The sequence below is a fragment of the Eurosta solidaginis genome, chromosome 4, assembly GCF_040869045.1.
Source record: "Eurosta solidaginis isolate ZX-2024a chromosome 4, ASM4086904v1, whole genome shotgun sequence".
Lineage (NCBI taxonomy): Eukaryota > Metazoa > Arthropoda > Insecta > Diptera > Tephritidae > Eurosta > Eurosta solidaginis.
In genome coordinates, this window is record NC_090322.1 from 165,155,849 (window position 1) to 165,174,147 (window position 18,299).

Consider the following 18,299-nt stretch of genomic DNA (forward strand, 5'->3'; position numbering starts at 1 on the left):
GATATATATTATATATAGCTCCGATCTAAATGATTTTTACAGGAAATCTTCTATGATATATTAGAATATATATCACCAAGTTTCACGTTTTTATTTTCGAAACTAAGGCAGAAATGGCAAAAATCTTTATATCTGAACGATCGGTTGTATGGGATATATACTATATATAGCTCCGATCAAAGTGATTTTTTCATGAAATCTTCTATGATATATTAGAATAAATATCACCAAGTTTAACGTTTTTATATTGGAAATTAAGGGAGAAAATGCCAAAAATCTTTCTATCTGAACGATCGGTTGTATGGGATATATACTATATATAGCTCCGATCAAAGTGATTTTTTCAGAAAATCTTCTATGATATATTAAAATATATATCACCGAGTTTCAGGTTTATACTTTCTAAATTAAGGGAGAAATGACCAAAAATCTTTCTATCTGAACGATCGGTTGTATGGGATATAACTATATAGATTCGATCAAAGTTATTTTTTCAGGATATCTTCTATGATATATTAGAATATATATCACCGAGTTTCACGTTTATACTTCCTAAATTGCGGCAGGAATGACCAAAATCGTCTTATCTGAACGATCGGTTGTATGGGAGATATATGTTATAGTGGTCCGATCCTACCGGATCCGACAAATGTCTAATATAATACAAAAATACATCCTTATGCCAAATTTCATTGAGATATCTCAAAATTTGAGGGACTAGTTTGCGTTCAAACAGACAGTCGGACAGACAGACGGACGGACGGACGGACAGACGGACATGGCTATATCAACTCAGTTCGCCGCCCTGATTAATTCGGTATAGTTAATGGTGAGTCTATCTTCTATATTTCTCAACGTTACAAACATCGGACCAAAGTTAATATACCATTTCATGATCATGAAAGGTATAAAAATTGTTAATAATGACGAGGAAATATAATTCCTATTAAGAATAATAAATATGACAGTAAAAATGATAAGTAACAACAACAACGTAATATATGTCAAGTCGTGATACATAAAACAAGGTGTGTGCTATTTACTATTTCGTATTAATTCCAAGCAATTCGTGAATGAAACTAAGTAGTGGTAGTCTTTACCACGACATTTCAGTGTTGGCAACAAATTCCCTAACAATAAATTAAGATAATAATTCAACACAATAATGATCTAATAAGGAATAAGGCATACATGAATACAATAACAGAGGAAGCGCTGCTACATAAATAAAAACATTACTTGAAAGGAGGCACGTTGGGTGATCGAAGCAAGTCCAATCATTAGACGGTCATTGCAGCTGCTAATTTCTAATTTGGGACAGGGCATTTGAAGTCTAGATATGCGACAATATTTCAACTGTATATTATCGCCATTAATAATATGAATATACGGACATACCTATTTACATTCCTACATGGGTTACATCAATGAATGATATTAAATGTAAAGAGGCGCACAATACGAAAAATTTATTTTATTAGTAAATGAAGAGCAAAGTAATTAAAATTGATAAAAACACAATAAAACATAAAGTAATGAAATATTAGATGATGTCAAGTATGCATGTTTGTCTGGTTATTCAATTTATAATGTCGTAGCCATTACCCCCAAAAATTCGTCGTACTGTCCTATTTTGGGTGTGTATTAAAATAGAACCAGGAGCGATTTTCACTTTCAATTGTGTCATACTATTTGATTGTTAGGTCATTCCAGCGAAAAGGACACCTCGGGGTAGAAAATGGGATGAAGGTATTTCTTTTTATCCGTGAAAAACGTGAGGGAGATATATAAATTCTAGAGGAAATCGATTTTATTAAAATTTTTGTTTAATCTAAGATAAACTAATTTGCCATATCAAAGCAACAATTTGAAATAGACTTACACCTTATACGCTTCCCGCGCCGCCGTGTTGTGGTGGTAGCGTGATGTGTGTGCCACACCGAAGGTCCTGGTCAAAGCAACATCCAAGATTTAGAAAACAAATTTTTTCTATTAGAAAAAAGTGATTTGGCATTTTTGCTATGAGCTGCCATTCGAAGTCGGCATAGTTTTTAGGAAAAAATTAAAAACAAGCACGATGCAAATTGGAAAGCAAGCTCGGCCTATATCTCTCCGGAGGTAAATCGCGCCAAGTATTTATTCCTATTACTTATATGCTTCTATTGTAACTTGTCCCACCCGTCACAAGCTAAATTGAGTACTTCTTTTTTCCAATTTAAAATGAAGAAGTCAGAATACATTGAATCTTATTTTCGTTTTAAAAATTATGGTACCGCCAATTTTGATCTTGTGGTACCACTCGTCGCTTTTATAAAATGGTAATATCTTCGTGTAAATTACAAACCTGGATTTCATTCATACCGAGCTATCGAATACCAAAACCGGTCCGATTAAGTTTTGACAAACCTATTTGAAACTTGATCTGTAACAACTCCTAGGGTAAAAGTTTGATGCTTCACATAAAAAATTTTGTGGAGTTATTAATGCCACCTTGCGGATATTCAACCAAAGGATATTTAGTGTCTGAGAGAAATATAATACAGTTACGACTCAACAGTTAGGAATAGTAATGGGCACCCGTCCAACTTCACGCTCTAATCAAATTATATGCACAGTTACGTGGAATTTAGAGTAGGGGTATTCCAACTAAAATTTTAAGAAGTTTCTCTTTAATTAGTAACTATAAAAAAAAATAAATGTAAGGCGCGATAACCTCCGAAGAGATCTAAGGCCGAGCTTCTCTTCCAATTTGCGTCGTGCTCCTCTTGATTTTCCCTACAAATTGGCCGGACGGGACTTAAATGTTTTACGCCGACTCCGAACGGCATCTGCAAGGCAGATGAGTTTTCACTGAGAGCTTTTCATGGCAGAAATACACCCGGAGCGCTTGCCAAATACTGCCGAGAGGCGACCCCGCTTAGAAAAATTGTATTCTAATTGAAAAACCTTATTTCTAAAATTTTGATGTTGCTTTGCCCGGGGTGCGAACCCAGGGCATACGGTGTGGCAGGCGGAGCACGCTACCATCACACCACGGTGGCCGCCAGTTAGTAACTATGGAAACTTTAAAATTTTATCACTTAAAGATGAATATTTGTTTTATGAAAAACTAATGAAATAAGAAACGTAGGTTTGTAATTTACACGAAGAAATTACCATTTTATAAAAGTGACGGGTGGGACCACGAGGTCAAAATTGGCGATACCATATTTTTTAATACGAAAATAAGATTCAATGTATTCTGACTTCTATAATTTAAATTGGAAAAAAGAAGTACTCAATTTAGCTTGTGACGGGTGGGACAAGTTACATTAGAAGCATATAAGTAATAAGAATAAATACTTGGCGCGATTTACCTCCGGAGAGATATAGGCCGAGCTTGCTTTCCAATTTGCATCGTGCTGTGTTCCTGCTCTTTCGAAATTTTTTCTCGTGATCATTATCGAAGAGCCCCGGATTATTTTTAATTTAAATTAATTCATTACTCCTTGTCTTCAAGTCTTCCGCCGTTGTTTTCATTTATTGTTTTAGCATGCTTTCAATGCTTACGTCTTTCTCTTTAACGTTTTATAACTCCCATAAATGGGGGTTTTTATAGCTTTCATAAAAATTAAATGGTACATTAAGTTTGGTCCGATTCTGAAAAATGGTAAGTCCTTAAATGAGATGAGATAGACCCACCAAAATTATTAGGCATCTATGTACTGTAACCTTTATTTAGTTCTACTGTGCTTACCCACCGATAAGTATACCGAAATGATCAGGGCCCGCAACGTGTTATACGATCCGCAGCAGCTCTTAAACGGTGAACCGGATTAGGGAAATATGTGATATGGTAGCTTTGAGTACTCATTCACCCCTATTCTGCATTTCGATTACGTTCCCGTTCTACGCTCCGCTTTAATCGAAGTTTAGTATTCTGCATTACGACGGAATCGTAAAGAGAAGAGGAAGAGCAAATGATTTTTCGAAATCAGCTGTTGGTACGGAATGTGTGAACATTGGAACAAAATAAATTAAAGAAAATTTGTAAAAAACACTGAAAAACGTTTATATTTTATTATCTACGCCATTTTGTACAAAAAAAGCAATAGACTATATTGCCGCAGTGTTATATTGTTTTGAGTGAAGTGCTTTCATAATTGTAAGTGTGTTTTTGTCGGTCTTTTGGCCAATTCCCTGTCGTGGCCACCAAGTTTTGTTAAAACGGATTCCTGCACGAATATAGTTGACATTTTCTGAATTTTAAGGATGCTAATGTCATTGCACTGGCCTAAAATACTTTATAAAGGTTTATTTATTCTTTCCGCAAGGATTGTTTACGTTTTCGCTTCACCTTCCTCTACGCCGGCAGCTTGCTTTGACATATATGTGGACCCAACGAACAAACACAAATTATAGCTGTCTGTTATAATGGAATCAATAGCCGCGGCATTATTTATGGAGTTGGAAACAACGCATACGAAAATTGCCAGGCGAGAATGGAAAGGCAAATATTGCGAGATTTGTGTAATCCATTTGAGATGAGTGACTAATTGTAAGAAATTGAACTTAAAAGTGGTAAAGTTTAATGACTTATTTTCTTATTTAAGTTCAAAAAAAATTTCGACTTAACAAGGATGCTTTCAACTATGTGTTAGATACTTTTGCGGGGCAAATACGTCCAAGGACTTCGACATCGACATGTTGTTTTTGACCTGGAAACATATAAAAAACAATCATCATCAAGCCTTCTACGTTTCTTAACAAGTTTTACTTACATTTTTGTTAAAATTCTGTTATAAATTAATAAAAAAATGAAAAGAAAATATTTTTCCCCCAACTAATTTGCAACTTACAAAACCGGAACTACGATCGGAATGCAGAATACAAAAAATCGAACGATTCGAAGTTGGATCGAAAGAGAATGGAACACAGAATACCAAAATTGCCAAATCGAAAACATTCCAATCCAAGTCGAAATGCAGAATAGGGCTGATTATATCCATAACCTCTTTAAGAATAGTTGAAAAGATTTGTATTTATCGTTGAGGAAAAGCGAGTTTTCCGTACGTGATTGTATAACACGACACGGGTCCAGGATGGCGAGTTGAGCTCATTTAGCCATGCCCTGTGTGTCTGTCCATTCATTTGTTTGAAAACACAGGATGCTTACTTACGGGGTATACGTTGTTATCTGAAAAAGAGGTCAAGATCGGTCATATATAAAATATACATATATCCCATACAACCTGTAGTTCAGATTTTATGAATTTTTCAAATTTTATCAGATTATTGTGCAGGTCTGTTTAGATAGGTATACGATCCATCCTGACTTCTAAATGATTTTGCTATTTTATTTCACACACTATGTAGGATTTTCTACAAATTTTCTCAAAATCGCTTTTCGAGTATCCAACACCATTGCGTATAAAATGAGCAACTGACTAGAAAATCATGGCACCGTTTACTGGGATTCAAGGGGTTGATAGCTTCAGCGACCGAAATGTCAACCTCCCCTACGTGAGGGGAATTATGTTACAAATATGAATGTATCATACACATGTTGAGCAAGCGGAGCTCTGACGACCCCAAGTTCCTCATGTAACTAGGGTGAGGGGGGCTGGATAGCCCAGAAGGTTTAATTTGGTCATATTAATCGTTCCCTAGATGGTCGGGCTAGTACTTTAATGGTGCTTTGTTACCGGAACGTACAGTATCTATATCCGGCAAAGGACCAACAACATCGATAACGGTCCCCAAATACCATATTAAGGTACTATCATTGTCTCCAAATCATACTTAATTTTTAAAGCACACTCTTCAAATGATTCTGTAGAAATCACTTGGGTGTGTACCAATTTGTGTAAACAGTTCCTTAATACAAAAGGGACAAAAAGCCAAAAAATTATCAAGCGAACAAAACCGCCCCATATGTGGATATACTCCGAGGTAGGAGGAACAGTGAGTGATATAAATGTCTTAAACTCATGCAGGTGCACATGAGTTGGGGCAGGTACACCTGAGTGCACTGAAATAGTAGTGTGCTCCTATGGCTATAATTTTTTTAAATTACTAGAACACCAAAATAATAGTTGCATGCATTTTATTGGAAAACTAAAGTACAATTTCATAACTAAATGTAGGGACGAAAATTTTTTTTATACATAGGCACTAACAAAAATAAGTCCCCGTAAGATGTGTTTTCATGCAAATTACCGCGAGTAGCAAAATAGTAGTATGTAAAAAAATGCTTAAATATGTATTAAATCATTAATACTAATACTAAAATTAACATAGGTATTTAGTTGTTGTTGTTGTTGTTGTTGTTGTTGTTGTAGAGATAATGACACTCCTCGAAGGATTGGGGTGTGTTATCATGTTTATGGTGCTTTGCCGGATGCAGATCTGAAAGAGTTGCGATACAAAACCCCTTGAATCTATTTGGTATTTTAGTCGCGTCTTACGACAGACATACCTACCGCGGGTATATTCTAGCCCCCTAACCCGCTGGCGCTATTTAGTATTTTTAATCACTGCTGCACATCTGTTTCTCAAAGAGTATGCAGCGTTGACATCTGCCCTATGGCCTTGACTGTCATATGCGGAGGACTACACCCTATATATCGTGGTTGATATTTGGTTTTGCATCCCATACAGCTTTTTTAAGGTCTGTCCAAAGGTTTTCCATGGGATTGAGGTCAGCAGATTGAGCTGGCCAGTCTGAGCTCAATTCCATTGTTCTGAAACCGCAACTTTGCTATTTGGCTTAAAGCTTCGTTTCGTTTTCTTGCGGCATTTCGTTTGGCGAAAGGGAGCTTAAAATCCTTTATTATTTTAACATACGCATTTTGATCTAAAATTGTTTTTATACAAAATATTGACAACACACCATGATATGGAAAACATTTACATACCATAATACTGGATCCTCCATGCTTCAACGACTTTGCAGTGTATCTCGGTTGATACTCCATATTTGGTGGGCGTCGAACAAACTGCCGAGGGCCTTTACCACCGTACAAAACAACCTTTGACTGATCCGTTTACAAAATGTTCCTCCACTTCGAAATAGGCCAACCCGGTGTTTTTTTTGGCAAAATCTAATGTACGTACCCCATAATTTTTTTTTTAAAGCGTACATTTCTAGCAAATGTTTTCAAAACCGTCTCTTTAAGGTATACACACTACATGGTAACTTAAGGTCGTCTACAATTTCGACAGCTGACGTTGTGGGATGAGTCTTCGAATATTTAATAATTTTGCGTACGTAGTCATTGATAATTTATGCTTGTGAAATTTCTAAAAATGTGAGGCGTAGCATAACCTGATTAAAGTTCAGTTGGTCTTACTTGTGACTATGAATATAAATTTGACGCGTCCAACCCTTTTATTTAATTTTCAACGCCCTAGATTCATGAGGAGTGTGACGACTAGTACCTGGTACCTACCTAATTATTTTCTAGCTTTTAGTATTATTATAGCTTAATGTAAGTATTGATTTCAATAAAACCGTTTAACTTAAAATTTGTTTCAATTATTGTATCTTCAAGTTTTTAGTCTTTATTTAATTGCCTATTATCTCTCATTCTATTTAGTTCATTTAGTGACTCATTCTTACAAGGACTTTTTCCTGACAATTTGTTACAATCTTGGTCACATAATCCTTCCAAAGACTCTACTCTATTCGGCGTCACGTATGCTTGTCCCTCCTCGAACTCCAAAATATTTTGATGTCACTTCTACCGAACTGTATGTAATATTTGTTCCAAATGTGAGCCAAATCGGACCATAAACACGAGTTTTTTAATACCTCGGTCCTTGCCACACCTAGTGGGATTTTTTTTTCATGAAGTGATTTCTATTTCTGTATGTAATATGTGTTCCAAGTATGAGCCAAATCGGACAAAAAAAAAACGATTTTTTTAATATCTCGATCCTTGCGCCACCTGGTTGATTTTTTTCATATGTCGCTTTCTATTCATGTATGCAATATGTGTCCCAAACATGAGGCTAATCAGACCACAAATACGATTTTTTTGAATATCTCGTTCCTTGCGCCACCTGGCGGCGATTTTTTCATATGTCGCTTTCTACTCATGTGTGTAATATGTGTTCCAAATATGAGCCTAATCGGAGCACAAATACGATTTTTTTGAATATCTCGATCCTTGCGCCACCTGGCGGTGATTTTTTCATATGTCGCTTTCTATTCATTTATAATCGGACCACAAATACGACTTTTTGAAATATTTCGATCCATGCGACATCGGAGTTTTTTTTATATTATTGCATTGTCATCGAGTTCTGAACTATATGCCAAGTTTCAAGCTTGTAGCTTATCGGGAAGTTTCTTAAACTTTAATTACAAAATTCGTTCACAACGACCGTGCGGCCGGCCAGCCTGTCAAGTCAAGCTAAATAAAACCGTTTAAAAAATCGATATCAATATCACACAATTTCCGATATTCTTGGAGCTATGCATTTCGCAAGTGCTATTTCAGTAATCGCAACTGTAACTGTGTGCAAGGGCTTCTAGTAAGAAGTATAACAGTACAAAACCAAAACAAAGCTCACAAGCAAATATTGCGTATACGCCACGGATGTCTAGTTAAATGTATGTGGTTACTTCATCACTTCAAGTGACCTTCATAATCAAATGATGCGTACACTTTACTAATTAAAGTAGTTAATTTTTATTTTCACTCCAAATCTATGTACAGAATCTAAAATGACAAAGCCACAAGAAAAACCATAAAGGTTTTCAATGTTTGTGTTCATAAATATCTTTATTTTTCAACTAATTGTATAAAAGCCGTATACATAGATGCATAGTTAAGTGCACACTCAATGTAAATAACATTCAACAGTGTACAAACATGATATTTGTATGAGTATGAATACACATTTGCGTATAGGTTGTACTTTTATTTAACCGTAAATGGGTGTTTCCAACGTTACGAACGTTCAATTCTGGCACACTTTTTTGGGTATAAAAACTGTAGTAGGCATTGGAACGGAAAAATTTATTTTCTTATAAGCGGCGTTCCGTATGAGATGCGCGCCAGGTCAATGCTCCAGCTATTAGGGGCGGCAGAGTTGCCAGATCTCGAGGCAGCAATTAAGCTGGGACATTGAAAACTGCTAGTATTTGCCAAGAGGACGGAGTTATTCTATAACATATGTCCTGGCACCTGATTTGGGTTCTTCCGGTTTGGTGTCAAACAAATTCTGGTAACACTATGGACACATTCAATCTATGTGAGGTCTTTATTGAGCGGTAAGTTCAACCTAACCTAAGCGGTGTTCATAGACATCTAACCAAACCAATTACAAGTAATTTCCATAAACGATATACAGCTACCTTATGGTGACATAATATCATTGTCGGATGTAGGGCACAAAATGTTTACTGCACTGTGCACTAAATCGTGGAAAATTTGTTCACTACAACTGAAAACTTAGTGGTAGTAAAAAATGGTTTGTAATGAATATTTTGTATGCGCCTTTCCCCACGGTATGCCTTACTCCAACGATTTATACGCATAGGTGCGGTGATAAAGCAGCAATCAGACGCCAAAAAATATAATAATGAATCCGCAGAGGAGAATAAGGTAAATATAAACAGAAACTGTATGCAAAATGAAAGAAAGAAAGGATAAATACGTCATTATTAAACAAAAAATTCAAACGCTTTTATGGGTTGCAGTGGGGTGTGAACTCTGGTGATCTGCCTTGCAATCCTAGCGCGCCTCCTCTTGGGTACAGCCTACACCAAAATTTATAGTAAAAGTGTCAAGCATATAAAATTTTAAAAACTGTATCAAGATGATATATTGTTATTCCGTTCATAGTTTTGTTTTTATATAAATAATGTTTGACATACAACAGGTTTTTGATCGCGTCTGGCATCAGGGAATTATATACAAAATAAAGAAAATACTACCGGCTCCGTACTATTTGTTACTAAAATCATATTTAACCAACCGGAAATTCTATGTTGTAAATCAAGGCGTAACATCTAATATATACTCCATAAATGCTGGTGTGCCGCAGGGCAGCGTGCTGGGTCCGGTATTGTATACAATATTCACTGCCAATTTGCCCGTGTTGGCAGATGTAAGCATTGCCACGTATGCTGACGATACAACTATAATTGCAACATCACTGACACCAAATGACGCGTCACTGAGTATACAGAAAGAGCTTAATGAAGTAGAGAAATGGCTGCACAAATGGAAAATTAGAGTTAACCCCCAAAAATCTACGCATGTAACTTTCACTCTTAGAAGAGGAGACTGTCCTCCTGTTAATCTTTGTGGGACTCAAATACCACAAAATACGACAGTGAAATATCTTGGCGTACATCTTGACAGGAGGTTGACCTGGAGACCGCATATAAATGCCAAAGTGAAGCAACTGAACCAAAAAACAAAAAAGATGTATTGGCTTCTTGGAAAAAAATCGCAGCTAAGCCTGGAAAATAAAGTAAGAATCTATAAAGCAATCCTTCAACCGGTTTGGACTTATGCGTTACAACTCTGGGGAACGGCAAGTCACTCAAACGTTATCAGTCGAAAACTTTAAGACTCATAACAGGTTCTCCTTGGTTTGTGAAAAATGAGGAAATACATAAAGACCTCAATATACCTTATGTTAAAGAAGAAATATTAAAATATAGCAAAAAGTATGTTAATCGACTCGACTACCATTGTAATAATTTAGCCATAAATCTCCTAGATAATAGTCAAAGTACACGAAGACTAAAACGAGTCCATGTATTAGATTTACCAAATGAATAGTATAAGAGATCCTAACGTAAAAATGGCGTATAATGGTTAGTTTCAGTGGATACTAAACCATTTCTGTTAAGACCTAGGTTAAAATTACAAAATTTGACCATTTGCTTATTGTCGTAAAGATAGATTGCAAATAAAAGTATAAAAAAAAAAATATATATATAAATAATGTAGTTCCAGAGCTTATTAGGGGGTATTTTTTTACCTTTTGGCCCCCCCGCTGTCATTTTGAGGTCACTACGAGAAGATTTTGGGACCTCTTTTAGGTTCCTTCCGGGGCCATTTGCGGATGATTCTGGGGACTCTCTCGAAGTCATCCCGGCATCAATTGTGGATCTATTCGGGGTCCATTCGAGATGATTTTGGAGAGCCTTTCCGGGTCCTCCCGATGGTCATTGGGGATCACTTCGGGTGATTCCGCAGTAATTTCGGTATGATTTGTAGCTATTTCGATGTCCGTTCGCCCAAATGTCGGGATTATTTCGAAAACTCTCTCGGAGCCATTTATAGATCATTCGGGATGATTTTGGGGGCTATTTGGGGGTAGAAGGTGATTTGGTGATCACTTCGTGTCATTTGGGAATAATTTCGAGTAAATATTGGGGACTCTCTCGGGGTCATTTCGGGATGATTTACGCTATTTCGAGGTCCTTCCGTCTAAATGTCAGAAGGCTCATTCTCACATGTTTTTTTGCAATAACTTATTGAAATGCTAGTGTTGTAACAAAATCGGCGCACTACTTTTTCTTGCTACAAGAAATGCTTCTACCGAAACACGGGGGAATCGGTTGATAACCACGGCCTTTTTTTCTATCTCAAATATTTCCCATAAATATTATTCTTCGTTATTTCAGTGCTTAATAAAGATATTATCTTCAAATTAGACACTTAGGATGTGTGAATAGATGTTGCACAATCCGCATTACAATTTTAAATAGTGAGCGTGACAGTTTTATTGAAGGAACCATTGATCATATTTCGGAAGCGATATCTTGTGAACGGTTGAAGATACACAAAGAGGGCGTTATCTACGAAAAATAACGTCATTCGGAATATAAAAATACGAATTTGGACACATGTAATGTGATAACTCTGTAACTTATAAAGCTACTAAACTAAAATTTGAATGAAGCAATCTCGTAAGGAGGAGTTAGGATACCCATTTGCAAATTTACCAAAAGGGTTAGTATTACATGTTGGAAGATATCGAACTATGGTTGCGAGTTGAAGAAATTTACCTTTAGCGTGATTTGCCAACGATTTTTAGTTAAAGAAGAAGGTAATCACCCTTATCGCGAGTTTTATTTTCACCCGAAAATATTCACAGTTTTTGTTCACCCTATCGCAGAGGGTGGCGAAAAAATTTTTCATGTTCGAAAAAGATTTCACCTTATCGGCAACTCTTTGTTCGGGCGAAATGAACAGCGGGGAAACCCAAATTTGTTCACTTATATTTTACAGGCGGACGAGAGGAAAACAAAATTTAAGTAATTTTTTGTTTTGAAATTTGATACTCTTATAATTATATGTTCTTTTATTATCAGAAATAAATCAATAAATAATGCACAATCGGAAGCTGAGTGGAAGAAGTGTAATTCCTGTATTGCTGTAAATTTTATTTTTTATGACAACGTATCAGTTGGCCAAGTTATTGTGGACAAAGCAACGGTTTCAAAATGTTGAGCACCTCACTGAAACACGATTGGCTAAGACCCACTTCATGGTCCCTTCCGACGCCTTTTCCCTATGCGAAAAAACGAAGACATGGAACTCCAAATTTTTGCTTCAATGGTTGGTGGCGAGGAGTGGTAAGAATAACTAGCAAATATTAGAATGCCGACTTGTTTAGCCTGTAATATTGGCGAAAACGAATTGAAAAAAATTAACTTGTTATTCAAAAGTGCTGAAAATAGTAAATTTTAGCTTACAGTGAATCATTTAGTTCCAAAGGGTTAGAACCAGGGATGCACCTTAACGTTAAGCTAATCGTTTATCAAAAAATTTCCACCGTTTCCGTTGAAACACTTCGAAATATTATCGATAAAGAAATTATCAAGATAAATTGTATCTCGTTTTTATCCGAAACGAAAAGCTTTCGTTAACGTTAAAAACGTTAACAAAAACGTGATACTTTATGTTTGAATTGTGCTGGCAATGCTATAGCCATGGTGAAGCCGTAAGGTGGTAACAACGAGCGCACATACATACACAAACTACATATAATTTGTTTGTGTAATTCGTTGGTGGTAATGTCAAAAACACTCTGAGAAATGTTCGTACTGTCAAAATTCATGAGAAAAGTTGCAATCAGCTTGGCTATTGCTTTCACCTTTAATGACTCCGCCATCAATCAGCTTTGCCAGCATAGTTTGAAATTAATAATGAACATAAACGATTTGATTCCGTTTTGATATGGCAGAAAACGAAACGAAATCATTTCGTTAATTTGACGTTTTTAACGTTAATAAACGAAACGAAATGACTTTGTTTCGTTTATTAACGTTAATTATCGTAACGAAATGATATCGGTTCGTTGGTTAAGCATGCCTGGTTAGAACTGTCCCTTAATTGCCTCCGAACCGCTTTCACATTTATGTATATTCTCCTCACGCTCAATCAATACCAACCTAAGTGCAATACTAAACGTTATTTTATAAATTTTTTATTTCTATTTTTGTTGTATTTTAAGGAAATATATGCTTGGTTACAAAATTTAAACAATTGTAAGTAAATTATTTGTTCACTGCCAATTCACAATAGAGCATCAGCTGTTTCGAAGTGAACTTTTGTTCGCCCGAAATTGCCGATAGGCGGAAAAAGTTCACCCGAACAAAAGAAGTGAAGGCGAACACTTTTTCGCGTGAACTTCGCGATAAGTGTGAATATAAATGGGTAAAAATGCATTTTGCTAAATGATGGGACCAATAGTTTGAGTCGTAGAGCATAACATATGTAACTTTCGATCGACATCTTTAAAGTTTTTCTAAACAAAAGTTTACTATATTTCTCTTGGTTGACACATTTGTGGAAACACCCATAGGTTCATATGTGAGTTTGTTTGTGTATGCATAGCCGTATGTTCATATGACGCAAGAGTATTTGATTACAAGGGAACGATAACAAAGCATCGCTTCAATTTGTTCAAGTAACAGCAACAATATGTGCACCGAGAAATAGCACTTAATGCCAAATGATGCGTCACAATTGAAACAACAATGACAACAATAACCACTATACTGAAAAATAATAAAGTCATTGTCGTAGCTATGCACTTAAGCTAGCTTATATGAATATGTAGCTTATAAATTTCAATTAAGTTCACAGACTGAGAATTCGCTAACATGTTTAATGTGCATGCACACATAGATGTATTTGTATATAACTGCACATTGACACTTACACATAGTGAAATGGAGCAATGGAACAACGGTGGCAAAGTGGTAACAAATCAAACTAATTGCAAATGCCGCATGTGTGTGAACTTGAACTGCTGCGCCCTGAGTAGCGATCTCACCGAGAATTTAATGAGAGTAAGCTTCTTTTTTTTTTAATTATGCTATTGGCTAAGCGCATATATTTTCATGTTTGAATAAATCATTTAATTTATCATCATTAATTGAATTGCATAGCGAAAAGACCTTGACCGATTTCGCTTCTTTTTGTGATCATGTAAAGATTGAGACTTTTTGCTATAGAGAAATATATAAATTTTGTAATGTACTATAGTTGTATGAGGAACCAATTTCGGATAGTGGTGTAAATTAGTTCAGCAGAAAGCGCACACAAGTCAAAATTACTGAATTTTTAGACTTGATATAATTCTTTATTGCTAATATCTGACCAAAGTTAGCTTTATTGCAAGTTAAAAGACTCTATTAATCAAACCGAACGTCTTTTTCACAATAGGACATTTTACAAACTCAAGTTTTAAATCTCTTTAAATAATTTTTGTAGCGTAGCAAGAACAATTTTTGAAATTTAAAGCTTTAAACAGCTGTAATAAATCTGATATTTGCATTTATATTAATGTTACTACACTAGGCCGGCTAGCTGTACCGTGGTTGTTCTTGTGACAGCCATCAAACTACTATCAGAATATTTTGGAGAGCTCATTGCCCCGACACGCGTTTGCTTATATAAATGTGGTAGTCTCGAGTATGTTATACCACCACGTAGAACTTTCTATTTACGCCACCTAAGCAAGAATGTCGATAGAACGTCATCAATTTGATCGCCACTAAACTTCGCTATTCTCCTTACCTAACTAGATGAGATGGGCACTTCAATTGGATTATGTTTATGTTCATCACATCGTTTAAACGCGCTATCCACATTTATCTGGTAATTTCCATTGTAAAAAAATTTCGTGACGATCAACAACGGTTGAATTTCATTCCATGCTTGAAGTGTATGAGAAAGAAACTGCTGAACGTTGAGGGTAGTTGTGCCGCGTCGTTAGAAACGACTGGGGCCTGAGTCGTCGTGCCGTTCGTACAGTACGAAGGGGCTTAAGGGCCCATTACTGATACATAGCATAGACTTGACTTGAGAACTGTCACTTACAGTTCTGTTAATTGAACATAGCATATTACTGATTACTCAAAACTTAGCAACACTTAACTTGACTTAGAAGTCTGCTGAATTTTGATTTTGTATGTAAGTTCTAAGTAACGTTTACATTTCGAGATGCCATTTGTTTGTTTTTCATTTCATTTTGACATTTTGTCATACAAATTGACATTTATTGATTATGATGCCAGATTGTATGCGCGAGTGGAGTATAATCGTGGCTCATGATGCAATTACAAGGTGACTGACGTTGGCAGCTTCTCTTTCTAATCCGCCATTTTGAACTCCCACTCTGAAACTCAATTTGCCTTTTTGCTAAACTACTTTTACATTCAGAAGAAAGATTGTAGAAAAAACCATACAAATTAATTTTCCTGGAAAAGTATGCAACGGCATCACTTTTTTCTCCAACTCTGTTTTGTGTTGACTTTTCTGTCATTCAAATTGGTGACAATTTTCATAAAAATAGTTTTGTTTATTTAACAAAGTTAGAGAAATTGTAATATTATCCACACAAAATGAAGGTAATTTGTTTAAAATAATAATCATAATTTACATCTAAATTCTTTTACCCTTTCCAGGTACTTTTTTCCTGGTTTTTGCCGCTCCGAGTGTGTTCCAAAAGCATTTCTTCCGCCCGTCGCAACATGGTCGACGTGGTTGGATCGAAAGATAGGATATGTAATGACTTTGCCAATGTTTCGGGAGTTGGGAAAATTGATTAGGCTCTATTGGGTGAGATAGCGTGCTAGGGGCTATATTTTCATTGGGACGAGTTATATCTTGTTAACCCATGCCAAAGTCGCCAAGCATTACTGTTATATTATGGCAGAGGTGGCGCTCATATGTGCATTACAATGCGATGTATTGAAATATCCCAGATCCGGCATCAAATCAAAGCTTTTTTAGTGTTAACCATATTTTTTTCGCATCTCTTTATGGCTGTTTTGTTTTCTTGTGTGCGTTGTTTTATATGGCAAGTGCCAATTCCAGCGCATATCTCGGTCTGCACGCCATAGTGTTTGATTACACATTGTAAAGCAGTTTTTCATCAGAAAACCTTCAACTTCAAACAAATTAGGACAGTGTGATCCTTCCTGGTTTTAGCCTTAAGCACATCAATATACTGATAGTGTACCCGTAGGCGATTCCATGGTGAATGACGTTTAAGAAGCTTCATACTTGTGTGCATTCTTTGTTACTTCATCCTTCTGTAATTTTTAGCCCTACATATTATCTCACCTCTGCGGTGCTTAGGAGTGAATCTCGGATCGGATTGTAGAACGTGCCCCATAAAATACAGCAGTCACACGATTCGATGTTCTCGCCAAAACAGCAATGTCTGACACGGCAAACTCTCACGTTGTTACTGGAGCCAGTTGCCCGAATAATTGGGTTAATACCTGGTAACCGCATGATAGGATAGCCGGGTATTATCTGACCTTTGTTTATACTCTGTAGTAACTCATGTCCCGATCATGAAAAAGGCCTTAAGCAATTTTTCAACACCGCATTGCTCACATATTTGTGGTGATCTTCGGACATAGGGATTTTCGAATACTCGAGTAATATCTGGGTAACCGGATTCCCGCTACCTGAGTACCCGGGTATCTCATTACTCCGGTAAAATCACCAGCCCTACCTCTCATCAGGCTTTTAAAAAACTATAAGGGCACACTGGAATTTCAATCGTCAGCGCATACTTAGTCAACTGTGTTAACTGGCTACCGATCCACACTTCCATCGAACCTTTTTTCTCCCCCTGTATCTACATGCAAAACGAGCTGCCGTGCTCTTAAAAAACACCCGAGGTAGCGAAAGTAATTACAGCAGGGTAGTTGCTTTTTCTACACCTAGCTAATTATATCAAATATAATAACATATATTATGCAGCCTTGGGGAGATAATGTGGCCCTCTTAATTCAGGATTCAAGATCCTCATCAGAATTCGTATCTCAAGGTATCTGCTAAGGCTGATTAAGGTTTTTATGGCAGAAATTTACTCGAAGGGCTTGTAAAGCTTTGTTTCTAGGGATAATCTCCTTCAAAAAAACAAACTGTTCGAAGTTTTCTTACAGTATCTCGATGATTGGTTTCCCTGGACCTGATTAAGCACTCTCGATATAAAACGGCCAACACCACTACTCTATACCTGCTTTGCTCTGTCTTGACTAGCGTATATTAATATGAGTAATATTTTTTTAAACAATTTAAATAAACACTCAATTTCGTCACCCTTGTGGATTTAGTGCATTGATACAAAAAAGTACTTTATTTAATACTATTTCCCAAAACGGCCTCTCCTATTCTTCCCCTTTCTCTCATCATTCGTATTGTATGGGAGTTTTCAAAATGAGCCACCTTGTCGTTATTACATCATGATCGTGGCTATGTTGCCAAGTTTACGCCTTATCCTCTTTTCAGTTCTAGATTTAGGATGTATCTTAAGTGAAGTAATTTTAAGTTATAAATATTGAACTTAGATCACGAGAAAACAATTCCAAAAACCACGGCATTTTAATACCCCGCTACAGCACTGCTACAACAACAACACCCAGTTATTGGCCTTCATTCGACGTACCATATTGACGGACTGTAGTCAGAAGCAATAACATCAAGTGATTATAACAGCTTTTTATTTCAAAAAGGGGCTCATTCTAAAAGTTATTTTTTTTTGAGTCGAAATTGTTTCAGGTGAAAGTTTATGGGGTCCCGAGGAACTTTTTTCCCAAAACCCACAAAAAAGTAAAATCCGGACTTTTATTGTATAAGTCCGAAAATAAAAGTTAAATCCTGACTTTTATTTTTTAAGGACAGAAAAAAGTCCGGCCCCATAACTAAAGGACGGCTTATCCATTTTTTTTTTAAATCGATTCTTCTTAAATTCTGGATTGAAACCTGTAGGGACACTTCAAAATCAACTCTAATAGTACTATACTTACAATTTTCCTT

General features: G+C 36.2%; 1 protein-coding gene across 6 annotated transcripts in view; it reads left to right on the forward strand.

The window, feature by feature from the left end:
- alpha-Man-Ia (alpha-Mannosidase class I a) overlaps positions 1-18,299 on the forward strand; it is a 192,454-nt gene that overhangs the window by 160,744 nt on the left and 13,411 nt on the right. The window lies entirely within an intron of this gene.